The following is a 14071-nucleotide window of genomic DNA, read 5'->3' as shown; positions in this document are numbered from 1 at the left end:
TAATTATTATAAATCAAATGGGCTAATAATATTTTTTATTCACAAAATTCAAAAATTAAGGTTATCAAATGATGATTTTGCAACAAAAAATAATAAGAAATTACAATTTTTATTATAAATTAAAAAAATATCTAAATTAAAAGTTGAATTTTTTAATTTAATTTATACACGTATTCCGTTTTTTTTTAATTTTTGCATATTATTTAATATCTTCCCTTTTATCAAATTCGTAATCATAAAAATTCTAATTAAAATTACAAAATGTAAAACAAAAAAAATAAATGTTACGAACATAACAATACCTTACGTAATTATTACTACACTAAAAATAAACACGAGTATTCAAGCAAATATTTCTAATATAATTATCTGTTAGTTGAATTTATCTGTATGATTACACTTATATAATTTTAGCTTGGCTATTGAATGGAAACAAAAGGTTATAGGGATGGCAAAGCTTTGATAATATAAATATTTAATGTACAAGAATTATAATATCAAAAGACCACTAAAACTTACCACACAGATAAGTTATATTTAATTAATTAAACTTTCCGGTCTAATAAGTTGTTCTAATTTACTTTATAAGATTGTTTTCCGGTGGATTCTAAGATTCTGTTGTAAATACTATTTGCGTTACACCAGGAAACACTGAGGAAATGTCGGAAGTCCATATAGGCAGGGTTTTTATTATGGTTATTACACTTGTGTACGTAAGTTAATGTGAAAACAATGGTTGTATGTTAAATATAAATAAGACAATTCAACAAGTTGGTTATTTTTATTACTTATTATTTGACGGTGTCGTAACGATTATTGTCTGAGCTTTGTGGGAAAAATGACGAGAAGAGAATAGGGTACGTAAAAAAAGGAAAAGGAAATTAGCTGTTCCGCGGTTGAAATTGAATGGTATGCCAGGAAAAAAAAAGAGACCGAAATAATAATAACCCTCAGTATACGACTGTCTCGAATTCGGTAAAATTAAGTATAAGATTTTTAGCTCCTTGTTTTTATGCAAATATTTGTGAGATTCGAAAAGGACTCGGTTTGAGGAGGGGCAAAAGGACTATGAGCAAAGACAATGACGATAATTGAGAAAACCTACAGGGGTGAAATCTTGTCAATTTTTTGGAACAATTATTATGGGGTGAAAATATTCATATATATATGTATATATATATATGTGTGTGTGTGTGTGTGTGTGTGTGTGTGTATAATCTTAGCAGGTCATCTGCCATTGCTCTCCCTTTATATAAACGTAAAATTCTGTAAGAAAAAATGCATCTCATTTGACATTGAAATAATAGTCTCTGCTCGGCTACTTTTGAACAATAATTTCAGTTGAACCGTAGTTTTTAAAGTTTTGAACCATAAATGAAATACATACGTTGCATTTTTTTTTGGAACCATGATAATATTATTATTCAAAGCTTGTATGTAATATCCGTATATATATATATATAAACAAATTTCATGACGTGACTTATGTATGTTATAATTAATTATGACTGATATTTATTGGAAAAAACAATTGAATAAATACAAACTAAAATGTAATATCACTAATATAATAGATTAATTTTACTTAAATTACTACAATATATTACTATAATTTTAAGTAATAATATTTAATTATAATTCTAAACTTTTAAACGTTATGTTTTACACATTAATTGCAATTTTAGTTGAACCAATAGAAAGGACATTGTAGCGTAAATAGATCAATTTAAAACATTTAAGCTGAGTTGTTCAAAAATTATTTAATAGTTTTTCAAATTTTCGATGTTTGTATTTCATCAGATATTATTAATTACTATGTACAAGTACTTTTTTTTTTTTTTTTTTGTTATGGGTTGAAAAATAATTTTGTTTAGGAAAGTTAAATATTTTTAAGTAAATGTACAAAAACGGTAAAACGTCTTAATCGTATAAAATGGAAATTATAACTCTATTTATAATTTACGGTGATGTATTCGTAGGTATAATATTATATTTCATAATAATTAATAATACATTTTAAAAACTTTATTGTATGTAAACGATAAAAATATTAATGCATACACTTTATTGTACTACAATAAGAAATTATATACTTTAAAACTAAAAAATAGACTTGTTATTATTTTTATATTATTATTTGTTTTGTCCAGAACACTGGATTAGATTGGCATATAGGATAGAAATAACTTTCTACAACAAATTCAATCTTTTAAAGTAAATTTCAAAATTATAAACTCTATAAAATAAAAGAAATACTGTTGGGAAATAAATTAAATTCAGCATTATTAAAATTCAACGTTTAAAAATAAAAAATAAAAATTATAAAAATACGAGGATAAATGCTAAATGCAGCAATGCAGTAAAAATCATTTTATTGACACCGTTATATTATAAAATATATGAATGTCATTTGATAAACATTAAAATGTAATACAGTTACTACGAATATTGGTAGAAATTAAGATTAAAATACGTTTTATCCCTTTAAAATTATGCCTATGGACAAATGGTTCGGATAAAAGGATTGCACTTTGATGGGTCATACTGATCGGGAAGGGCATGTGCAAAATTAAGTGGACAAACGTTTCTTCTCGGTAGCTTTGTCGTTAAAAGTAAACTTTTGTCAATCGGCCTTAAGACTAATCAAAAGGAGGGGCTAAAAAGGAAGAAAATTAGATTAGCCTTTTCTCTCTCCAATAGAGTTGACCCCTCCATGGTTTTTAATTAAGTTCAATACTCTCTATAGCGGTCAGCCGCTTTTTTGCACACTGCATACCGACGAAATACGATTAAATCCCGTCTTATGCGCTCGCACTCACCTCCATACCACTTCGCCACAGCATATACAATAATTATGAGAGTCCATACCGTAGTATATATAGATGGCGAAGCTCGAGCAGCGGTTAGTTTTTTATTGCCTGCGCGTCTGGAAAGTTTTCTGCCTGTCGATGCAGAGGCCTTAAGATGCACTTGTGCAGCATGCGCGTTTCCCCTCACCGAAGATTGGCTTATTGTCCGAAATTCAATTAAAAACAAATCCGAATGTCAAGTATTGTTTATGCACACGATCATATATATATATATAATATATTATATACATATATAAATACTTACGTTATATTATATCATTATATGTGTTTAATTATCATTGTATGGTTTATACATACCTATTTAATATTATTTTTATTTAACTTTTGCATACTTGAATTTGAATCCGGAAAAAAATGTCAATCGTCGTTGGACGTTTCGTAAAAGAGAATAATGAGCAAGTACACGTACATATAATACACTCGTACATTCGCAGTAGTACTCATTTCAATGACGTATTTTTTTTTTTTTTGTGATTTTATTTTTTTTAAGTTTAATAATACGATTAAACTCATAATGTTCGATAATTCAAAAACTAAAACGTAATACAATTTTACGAAAAAAGCAAAAATATAGCTTAGTGTAGCTCAATAAAACTCGTTACATTTAAGTTTTAACAACAGAATTTTTATACTCTTACAGTTTCCATTCTTTAACGTAAAACCTAAAGTTTAAATTCAACTGCAGTTATTTATTGATTAGATTATTAATATGGTGCTGAAATTTATAATGTTAGTCCAAACCAATATGATGTAATATTATTACTTTTTTCTCTCGACTTAATGATATTAAAATAATATATACCATCATATTACGTGCATTGATCGAACATTTTATGTTATATTATTATGGTTACACTTAAGATTGGATACACTTTGGTCGGAGCAATATGTTTAAGTGGTGCTTGTGATGGGGATAGTGCAAAAGTGGCTAACGTAATCATCGCCGAGACTCTGACATTGATGGAATATAAGACACACATAACGCAGAGACTTTAAACAACTTTAATTATTTAATACGCAGATTATGTTTACGGTCTTTAGCCCGTAAGAAATGAGACAGTTTTAACAACGTTAACGTACGTAATATGCATACGTTTGTACCTCTTTTTCGTTTATAAAATTTGCCTACTTGCTTTGAATTCATACGATATAGTCCGCTAAATCAATTGAAAAAATAAAATAAAATAAAAATACACATATTAACTATACACAATTCATTACAATATTTGATTTTGTTTTCCAATCAGTGTTATTTTTTTCAAAATAGTTCACCTTTTTAGTAACGACAAAGACACGTATAATATGTATTAAACATATATATAAAGAAAAAAAATGATACATGTAAAAAAATCAGAATTTTGTAGACCTTGTTGATAGAAGTATTATACGAACGCAACGTTATTTAATCGAAGATTGTGTTAGACCATAACATCTTTACAATTGTTTGAAAGGGATTGGCAGTTCTTTTAGATTTTCATACATTTGAGGATTTACGATAGTCAGACCATTACACTTTATATAGGTAAGTGTTTTTCCTCTAAGCATGTTCAATTTATCACCTATGCAATTTTATATGTACACAAGTGAAAAGTATAATTTTGTTATTTGACCATATATTTATCAAATATGTTAAAAAACTGTATATAGAAAATAATAGGATAAGTAAAAAAGTTAAATACTCGTATTTGTTTTAGATTTAAAAACATGAAGAAACTCCCATCTCATCTAACGACTCTACTTCCAATTTGTGAACTTTAGGAGAGTAAATTGTTATTGATTCTTTAATAGATCACGTGGCTATTTTCTTAGAGACAACGGAAAGGGCTGTCAGGTAAGATAATATACGAAAAAAATGTTTGGATATCCACGGTTAAAAGAGTTTTTATGAAATGTATCATATTGATAAGAAGCAAGAGTGGATATTTTTGACATGCTGACGTCATAATATAGATTACAATTGCTGACCTACAAGGGAACATTAGAAGTTATAAATTGTACCACTTAAAGTTTAATTAGGTTTAAACTTTTAAAGTATTTTTATTTTTTAAATTCTGTAATTTTATGACATACTATTTGTTTGTAAGTTGGTGTTTAGTTATTTAGAGAGATTTTGGATCGGAATAGTAGTCTTAGTTAGTAGAATCTGAGGTTAAACATATTGTTTTTGATTTGATGTGATTTTCTCAAGTTAATATTTTGTTGAGGAGGAGACTTAGGTTTTCGACAACATTTTCCACGAAGATTATTTAGTTATTTAGGTGAACAGAAGGAATATTTTTTGTGCTAAGGATAAACGTAATATGTGTGGATTTACTTTTGTTTATTTTAATTTTCCATAAAATAAACCATTCTTGTAATTAGGTAGGTATCTTGGAGGTTGGTTGTAATAAGTAAATTTGCGTATTGTAGATAATTGGGGAAAAATACACTCAAATCTAAAATTCAAGAAAACCGTTTTCGAACTTATTGACACGTCGTCGTATTATACATAATATACTATGAAGTATTAATACTTAATGATCAACTTTTAGAATCCTGTAATAAATTTAGACCCATAGTTTAACTTAATGTAATATTGGCATATAATCTGATTTTTTTATATAATCTCGCATATAACCCTTCATTGTATTAATTGATGGATTAATCGCAACATCTTGCATAATAATAATAATAATAATAATAATATGTACTTAAACATGACTATGCAGTTACACATTGCACGCGGATATTGTTAAAATTATTCATTGTCTCGAATTATATTATAGCTGTAATACATACGTATAATAATGTTGTGCGTGGGTAGAACACAATAAGCTGATATCTATCCAACTGTAAAACTTTGTTAATGATGCGAAGGGGTTGAAAGACAAGATTATGACATTAGAACACATGGGCTATAATTTTGATGTATGCGAATATCTTATAAGTATATAGCAAATAATCGAAAACTAAAAACAAAGTTTATTATAAAAATTATATTTTCTATGAAACACGTCATAATACCTAATAGTAATTGAAAAACAAAATCACCCGCGAAAGAATAAAATCACTTCGATTTTTATTCTACAAAAATTATCGTCAATTAATGTAAATTTGTTCTATTTATTATTTATTTATTTTTTTGAGTACGTAGAATAAAATATAACCACGAGGTTAATAGAATTTATTTAGGTAGACTAGGTAACATTTCAATGCTCCATCGAAAACATCAAAATTCATTTAATGAATCAATAATGACCTAATGGTTCCTTAAATATAATTTATTAGTCACTATTTATTCATTACTGGGGCCATTTTAACTACATTTTAAATGCATAACGAACGCAACGTCTACACATCGAACGCATGTCTTCGTGATGTTGACTTACAGCAAACTCACTCAAATTTTATAGCAATAACAAATAGAGTGGCTCAAAAAAGTTGGAATATCCGTCTATATTTTGCAAGCTGCTTACTTGAGTTTTTTAAAGTGAACTGCATAACGCGCTTCGTTAAATACCGATTTAAAAATATTAACACAACTCGAGTAGGTTATGTGGAGTTGACCTTGTATTTTGTGTACAGCTCATATACAATATTGGCGTATCTCTTAATGTTAAGAAGATATAGTATGAAGCTCTCAAAGTTTTTAAAGTTCTTAATCTTATGAAATAAATGTGCTTTGAATTTAAATATTATTTTTCATTAAAAATTCTTTTTTTGTTCATTAGTCCTCCTTCTAATTAAATATACAGCTTTGTTTTTGAGATCCATCCATCATTAGTAAATCTTAAATGTTGAAAGAAGTTTAACGTAAATTTTTATGTCTTACATCATACGTTTATCTTTAATATTGAGTGTCAAATCCTAATGACAACCCTCTTATTTATAAGTTTTAAATCTATCTTCTATTTCAGATCGAAGATAATCTGTTAATTAAAATTTTTGAGAACATTTTTGGCAAACGAAATTGATTATTCTACAATAATTTTGCATATTAATTACAGAGTTTTTCTTCACCCAAAGCGAATCAGTTTTTCTTTCTCCTCTACCGACTATTTATTTCATTAGGTATCTTTTAACATGTTTTGTACACATTACAAACAAAGATATTTGTTCATCTTTTTGATTTTCAATTTAAATTTCGATATTAAATTATTAACCATTAGTTATGATATGATTTATTTCTTCTACTTTACTTTATTGTTTAACTAGACTTTAACCTGTACTATTATAAAATTCAAATAAATATTAAGCTAGGAAATTATTGGTGAAGATTTCGAGTCTATATAACAAGGTGGGTAGACACACTTAGTATACGTTCATACGTATATGTAATATTACTATTATTATTATTGTTCGGTCATGATAACGTGATGCCGCCGCCAACCGGATTGATAACCATCATGTTTGGTCATCTTTTATGCGTGGGCACGAGTACATACACGGAGACAGCGGGTCGTATTAGTGTCCGCCGCTAGCGCATGGTATCCTTTCTAAACACCACCTCCGTCTACGATGTCACCGCGAAAGGGTATCCGAAAGATGGTCATTTATCGTATGGTCGGGTACTTCAGGTCAATTAATCAACGCGTGCTTTATCTTGCCCGCGCGTCCATCCCTATGCATATAATACTAAATACAATACGCACGCACCGCACTCCTTCGACCAGAATATACTGTGTGTTTAAATATAAGAACAGGGTAACCGAGCTTAATTTGAGTTTATCATGATTTCAAAAATTATATGCATATTTGTTCAAATAAAAAAATAATTTTAAATAATTTATTATTTTTTTTTCTTTTAGCAACCCACAAATAAAAGTGTTTTATAAAAGGATTAAATTTGCTATTAATTTAATTTAAAATCAGTAACTTTAGATTAATTTAGATCGGGTTAAAATAATTTAAATCATACAGAATATCCAAGAAAATTATTTTGTCGATGAAATGTATTTGTTTATAATTATTTTGTAAATTCTACATTATTTAATTTTTTTTCCTATTCTATATTCGAATTGTAACGAGGATTTTCTTGTGGTAAAAGTACTTTTAAGTTTTAAGCTGATTTTTTTATTTTTGAAAAAGCGACGTAAACGTTTCACGCATAACACTTGGTGTTTGTTGAGCTACACAAATATACTCAAGTTTTTGACCTTGAATATTGTGAGCTATCATAAAAATACTGGTCTAACGGGAAATCGATGTTTTTACATAGTGTAGCTGAGTCAAGTTTTATTAGATTCTAATATGACAGTGTTTATTTAATAATCAGCTCGTCAATGAGATCCCGCTGAAGAACCTCGCCAAAAAGGATACGATTTGTATTTATTTAATTTTTAAAAGCTTGGGCGACACACGTGGCGATTAAAACGTTTTCGAAACGCGTTTCGCACGTTTGCCGTCCTCCCACCCACCGATCGGCCCGCAAAAGTTTAAGTCACGATCTGCAGCAGTGGACCCGGGGCCACAGCAGCAGATGTCGTCGCCGCCACCGTCCTCGTCTCCTCGTAAATCACAAACTAATAATACGAATATGCCGTCGCCGCCGCCGCCGCCGCCGCCGTTTCGAAAGCAACCGAAAACCGTGGTGTGGCCGCGACGTTTGCTCTACACCCACAACCCATCCACCCCATTACGGTGACAGTTTTTTAACGACGTCTGACACGTCACGCCGGACAAACGTATACATTACGTGCGCCACCCTCTTCGACGACGACCGACCGACCGACCGTGGTGCGTGCTTCGGACCTTGTCCCTGCGACCGGCTACAGGTGTGCCGCGGGAAGAAAATTTCTCCGACCACTCCTCGTCCCCCGCCGCTTTCGTCGTACGCGACACCACCGATCGCAACCCCGTGATCCACCACTTCACCCACCGTGTTAGTAGGTTCCCCGATAGTACGTATTATATAACGTTAATGTTTTGCAAAGTTCCTGGCGAGGGATACTTTCCTCGAGGGTATATCCACCACCGCCGTCGCTGCTGCTACCACCATCGACAATCTTCTGTACATATTAAAATATGTATAACTCGTACGCAGCATGGGCGCGCATTCTCGTGTGTGTGTGTGTGTGTGTGTGTGTATTTATTTGTACACGTAGAATATTATTACGTGTTTTGTACCATTTAGTGTATCGACGATTTTACCACGGCGGCAGTAAAGGCGTCGCCCGGAATTTTCGTCGTGTATACACTATACAGTATACATTATTATGTATTATTAATATTGTTTTTGCCATCTACCGCGGCGTCTCGACTACACGCGAATCGTTGTTGGCCCTATTATTGTTATTATTACTATTCCATTGTCGTTAGCAGAATACGATGTGTTTGCGTATTACGTATTGACCGGCTATAACAATATAACATAATACCGTGTTTTGAACGTGTTATTTAAGTGTATTACCCGCACGCTTATTTCACAACCCATTCATCCAACAATCGAAATTTAATTATGCAACTGAATACTTATAGTATTCTCATATTCACTGAAATATGAAAAAAAAAAAATGTGTGATAGCAAGTGCTTCGTGTCTAATGTTATTTATCGCATACTAAGTTTATTTATTAATTAATTTGTTTTTATAATATTTAATGTTTATTTTCCATTGCGTTTTGATAAAATATTTTTAATCCAATAGTAAATTAATATTAACGAACACATCTATAAAAATAATAATGAAAAATAGATATAACTCTTTGTTTTAATTTTTTTTTTTTTTAATAAAACAATAATATTATAAAATGTGTTTGAATATGATGTTTTGGCTATTATTTATTTTTTTAATATGGGCATTTTTTAAAGTTAGGTAGGTATATTGTTCTAACTTGATTTGTTCTTTTTCTAAGTTTATGCTTAGAAAAATGTGTAAAAACGATTTCCAATAATCGCAACAATTTCATTAACCTGAAAATGCCAATGACTGAATATCACTTTAATAATATACGCCGTAAGTAATATTATTTATTTCCAACATGCCTACCTAATGTTGTCCATTTGGAGATTATTCTCTCTCATAAATATCGGTCAAATACAATTTCAGAAATTACATCTACGCGAAACTGCGTCTACAATGTCTTTAATCCACGCAAAGTTCGGAATTTTAATATAACTATATAGTCGACTTATCCAAGCGTAAAACTATTTATCGCTTTTACTCGTAGTCTAATCACTTGAGAGCGTCTACGAATGTTTTCCAAATACATATTTGTTATTGTTAAACGTTATCCTCGAAAATGAACACGCTTAAACATAACATCATCAAATAATACATCTGAAGTGCAAGATGTTTGTAACACCGAAACGTAATCGTTTTCGTCGTCTTCATTGTCATTCTCGACAGTATTGAAATATTAGGTCGAGTCGAGTAATAAAAACCGCTTGCTGCAATGAATTCCACACTATATCATAATTATTTAGGTAAATAAATGTGAATAATTCTGATAGTTTTTTTTTCTTTCAAATTTTTTAAGTTACGATAATACCGCATTACCATATAATAGTTTATACGTATCGCGTATAACAACGTATAACTATATATATATATATATATATATAATACTAGAAATCGCGTTGTACAGAGTTTGTTGGGGTCAGGTGTGTGCGTCGCATATATATGAGACGGTCTTTCGAGAGCGCGCGGCAATGACGAATAAGAAACGAGTATTACTATCGCTGGTGCAGAGCAAGAAAGAGAAAAACTGTCGTGGGTCCTGGGAAACCGTGGCCGTGGGTCTCAAAAGCACAGTATATGTGTGTGTGTGTGTGTGTGAAGCAACGGTCGGCGGGTGTTGTCGAAGAGGTGGGTGTAGGGGGGCAACCGGGGGAGGTTTGCTCGATGAAAAACCGTTTCGAAACTTTAACCCCCTCCACCCACCCGAGTTAGTTCCACGACTAACCACCTGCCCGTCCACCGTGTCACCCACCCGCACATCGCCCATCAACCCGCCTCGGTCGCGCCGTAAAGCGCGCGCGCCGCTGTCGACTGGTCGGCGGGTGGCAAAACTTTTGCGCCACTATATACCACCGGCTAAAGTTCGCGTGGGTCGGGAGGCGTGCAAAACTTTCCGATCGTGCGCACTGCCGTCCAGAGGTGGTCCGTACGCGGCGTAACGGCGCGGCAGTGCCGACACGTCAGCCGGGCGCCACGGCCGTGTCGCGCGCGCGCGCCGTCCGACCGCCCGCCCGCCAACCTCGCGAATTTTCCGCCAAGCTCAATTATTACGTAATGAAAAAAAATCCTCACATCAATTCCCGAGTCCCTCCGAAACACTTAGATATGATATTATTATTAATCTAATGATTGCAATAATCGACGATCTTACGATCGCACTGTCACAGATGTACTATAAGATTTTTTTTAATTTGTCACGAGATTGTCCTTTAGAAAATATCCGTCTATAAAGATTTTAATGGTGGTCGCCCTAAATTATCATATCCTAATATAAAACTTATTGGCATTATCAAAATTATACATATATAAATATATATATATATAACGAGTCTACGATGGACGATGCTATTAAATAGGATTTGTAGTCGGGTGGACGATTCTTTTATTTTCTACCGCACACGTCCACGTTATAGGTGTTGTATTATATCTCAATACAATTTTTTTACAGGGTAAATTTTTATGTCCCTTAGAGATAAAACTATCAGAACTTTTTTTTTCTTTCATCTGTAAAACGTATTTTACTATTTTACTATAATCTAATAATTAAATAATTGAACTGTATATAAATCTTAATATTTCATAATAAGGTACTACAAGATGAGTTAAAAAAAAATTGTAATAATGTACGTGGGAAAATATTATACAACAATTAAAACGATATTGAACGTTTTTAAGCCATGTTAACAGTAATAATAAATGGTTTATAAACTAAAAGTTATTGTATACATTGTGAATAAAATATTATTTTATCAACAGAAAAAAAAGTTGTTTGATAAATTATTCTTATAATTTATTTAAGCTTAATATTAAATATTAACTACTGCTAAACTTGCTACCAATAATTATAATAGTTTATTCACTATATTTGAATACATTTATTATTTTTCTTCTATACCTATTGGAATTAAATATTTTAATTATTTACTATGAGTATTATGTTTTATTTAAAAAAAAAGTGGAAATTCCAAAATTATATATACGATTTTTAAACAACATAAAGTATTGAAATGTTTACACTTACACCAGACAGTTAGTTTGAAAGTTATTTTCAAATTAAAATTTTAAAAGTCAACGACCTTATAATTTTAAACTTTTATGCGGCAAAAAATTTTATCGTATGGAATTAATATTTTTTTTCATAAATCTTATCACACGGAACATAATAATATATAGGTAGTAATAATCACTTATTTTCAATGAAATCGTATAAGATAATAATTCACGTAGATAATGCGTTAATATATTATGATGAATAGTGTTGGTGTGATGTTTAAACATTTTAATTCATATTTTTTCTATTTTATTATTTAACCTCTTCACACTATATTTTTTGTGGACTACGTCGTTCGAGTTGGATGTACGTTCACATTTGCCATTAAAATTCGGTGAATGTAAAACGACGTTGCGTTTCAAGTGAAAGTGCAGTATATCTATTGCACGTTCATAAATTATATACCTAAAAAATTAACTTACTGTGCAACACCTTCGGTAGCTCAGTTGGTAGAGCGGTGGACTGTAGTGGTTGAACAATCTTAGATATCCATAGGCCGCTGGTTCAAATCCGGCCCGAAGGAACCAATATTTTAAATTTTTTTCTCTTCACATTATTTATTATGTTACTGTTAAGCCAAATATTTTTCTAGTTATAAAATTTGTAAAAAAAATAAAAATTAATAGATAAATCGAAAGATTAATATCATTATGAAAAAAGATTTCCACACAAACTAATAGGAGAATATTATATCTCATTTTATTAAATATTGTGGATGAGACGTTTAGGTTCAATAATTCTAAGTAGGTTAATATAGGTCTCTTACTTTCTTGGATTATTTAAGATGAAAGACATATTGCAGAATATAACACAAGGATAGGAGAAAATATTATAATATCTGAAAATTTAACTGAAACATTAAACCATATGTCTAAATAATAACCCCAAACTGATAAATTATTATCAAAAACTTACCTTATCAACCAAGTGTAATGCAGACACATACAAATCAACACAATAAAAAAAATGTATATTTTTACGTATGATGTTATTTAATATCACTTTATATTTTAAATTCAATGTTACCCAGATGTAATATTTTAGAATTTCCAACAAGACATTTTTTTTTTTTAAGCTAAAAAATGCTGTAAATACCTATTTCTTACTTACTTTTTTTATTTTATATTTTTTTGTATTGGTCATCTCTGGGGTAGTAGTAGTAGTTATTATCATGATATTATATTTTAATAACGTTTACATAACGCAGCCGAATCGTCGTCATAATCGGATTATGCGTTTGCGGTGTTTTAGCCTACGTCTCATATTATTTTTGACGTAGGTCGAAGCCACGGCGAGGCCGTCCGTTCGTCCATCCGTCCTCGTGGCCATAATATTATAATATACGGCGAGATGACGAGATGAGGACCAGATTATACTCGGTCATTGGTATATGGGCACTGTAATTTCCATAAGCACAAAACGACAAGCATGTCAGCAGATTTACCAGTAATAAACTGACAGACGTTTAAAAGGACTCTACCGCGGAGATAGTATACGTATTATATACGCCGCTCGGCGATGGCGGGCGGGGCAGTGCCAAGAAGGGTTGAAAAAGGTAAATACGTTTGGCTTCGGCCAAATTAATCCTCTTAAAAGGCACGAAGGCGGCATATTTATCCTAATAGAATTCACTGTCCGTAATTCATTATCAACCCTCTCGCGTTTTCGCGCTCGCCGTCGACACCGTTATGAATATAGTGATATAGATGCACTCGTCACTATACTTGACCACCACCACTGCCGCCACTACTACGATTGACAAATTAAATTAATTATACGTCATATAAATAATATTATTACCATAAACCGTCTCTTGACGAGACGAAGAAAAGAACACTGTTTTGTAAACCGTCACCACGCAAAATTCGGTATGGAATTTATCTGTTCGGGTCAATCTGCTTGTCGCTAATTTTTCCATTGATAAGTTTGAAAACATTTAGAATAATAAAAAACGAATTTAAATCAAATCTGTGATATTTTTATTGTGATGGACG

The 14071-nt window shown here is 31.2% G+C and overlaps 1 protein-coding gene and 1 non-coding gene across 6 annotated transcripts in view; both read left to right on the top strand.

The window, feature by feature from the left end:
- Window positions 1-14071, top strand: part of LOC112600991 — a 208002-nt gene that overhangs the window by 89373 nt on the left and 104558 nt on the right. The gene's annotated exons all lie outside the window — the stretch shown is intronic.
- Window positions 12509-12600, top strand: Trnay-gua. The gene is given in 2 exon segments: window positions 12509-12545; window positions 12565-12600. It is a non-coding gene; the product is annotated as a tRNA-Tyr (tRNA).

Source organism: Melanaphis sacchari, unplaced genomic scaffold, assembly GCF_002803265.2.
Source record: "Melanaphis sacchari strain LSU unplaced genomic scaffold, SCAv2.0 Contig73_pilon_pilon, whole genome shotgun sequence".
NCBI classification, from domain to species: domain Eukaryota; kingdom Metazoa; phylum Arthropoda; class Insecta; order Hemiptera; family Aphididae; genus Melanaphis; species Melanaphis sacchari.
Note: the sequence above shows the minus strand (reverse complement) of the source record. Positions and strands in the feature narration are given on the sequence as shown.